The sequence below is a fragment of the Mandrillus leucophaeus genome, unplaced genomic scaffold (genome assembly GCF_000951045.1).
Source record: "Mandrillus leucophaeus isolate KB7577 unplaced genomic scaffold, Mleu.le_1.0 Scaffold712, whole genome shotgun sequence".
Taxonomy (NCBI): Eukaryota; Metazoa; Chordata; class Mammalia; order Primates; family Cercopithecidae; genus Mandrillus; species Mandrillus leucophaeus.
Window position 1 is genome coordinate 112,272 of NW_012107720.1, and position 1,589 is coordinate 113,860.

A 1,589-nucleotide genomic window follows, 5' to 3' on the forward strand; every position below is an offset into this window, starting at 1 on the left:
AAAGTGATATTTGGAAGCCCGTACATTGCTATGGTGAAAAAGGAAATATCCTCAGATGAAATCTGGAAAGAAGCTTTCTGAGAGACTGCTTAGTGTTCTGTGAATTCGTCTCACAGAGTTAGAGCTTTCCCCTCAAGAAGCCGCTCGCTAAGCCTCTTCTTGTGGAATTCGCAAAGTGATATTGGGAAGCCCTTAGAGGGCTATGGTGAAAAAAGAAATATCCTCATATAATCTGCAAAGAAGCTTTCTGAGAAACTGCTTACTGTTCTGTGAATTCATCTCACAGAGTTAGAGCTTTCCCCTCACGAAGCCGCTCGCTAAGCCTCTTCTTGTGGAATTCGCAAAGTGATATTGGGAAGCCCATAGAGGGCTATGGTGAAAAAGAAAATATCCTCAGAGAAAAACTGGAAAGAAACTTTCTGAGAAACTGTTTTGTGATGTTTGACTTCCACTCGCAGAGTTACATCTGTATTTCATGGATCTCTTTGCTAGCCTTATCTCTGTGGAATCTGAGAACAGATATTGTGGATCCCTTTGAAGACTATAGGGCTAAAGGAAATATCCTCCGATAACAAAGAGAAAGAAGCTGTCTGAGAAACCTTCGTCTTCTGTGAAATCATCTCACAAAGTTACAGCTAACTCCTCAAGAAACCTTTCGCCAGCACAGTTGTTTTGGAGTTTGCAAATTCATATTTGGAAGCCCGTAGAGGGCTACGATGAAAAAGGAAATATCCTGAGATGAAATATGGAAAGAAGATTTCTGAGAATCTGCTTAGTGTTCTGTGAATTCATCTCATAGAGTTAGAGCTTTCTCCTCAAGAAGCCGCTCGCTAAGCCTGTTCTAGTGGAATTCGCAAAGTGATATTCGGAAGCCCATAGAGGGCTATGGTGACATAGAAAATATCCTCAGGGAAAAACTGGAAAGAAGCTTTGTGAGAAACTGCTTTGTGATGTGTGACTTTCACTCACAGAGTTACTTCTGTATTTCGTGGATCTCTTTGCTAGCCTTATTTCTGTGGAATCTGAGAACAGATATTTTGGATCCCTTTGAAGGCTATAAGGCCAAAGGAAATATCCTCCGATAACAAAGAGAAAGAAGCTTTCTGAGAAACTTCTTTGTATTCTGTGAAATCATCTCACAGAATTACAGCTATCCCCTCAAGATGTCTTTCGCTAAGACAGTTCTTGTGGAGTTTGCAAATTGATATTTGCAAGCCCGTAGAGGACTATGGTGAAAAAGGAAATATGCTCAGCTGAAATCTGGAAAGAAGCTTTCTGAGCAACTGCTCAGTGTTCTGTTAGTTCATCTCACAGAGTTACAGCTTTCCCCCAAGAAGCCGCTCGCTAAGCCTGTTCTTTTGGAATTCGCAAAGTGATATTGGGAAGCCCATAGAGGGCTATGGTGACAAAGAAAATATCCTCAGAGAAAACCTGGAAAGAAGCTTTCTGAGAAACTGCTTTGTGATGTGTGACTTCCACTCACAGAGTTACATCTGTATTTCATGGATCTCTTTGAGAGCCTTATTTCTGTGGAATTTGAGAATAGATATTCCGGATCCCTTTGAAGACTGTAGGGCCAAAGGAAATAT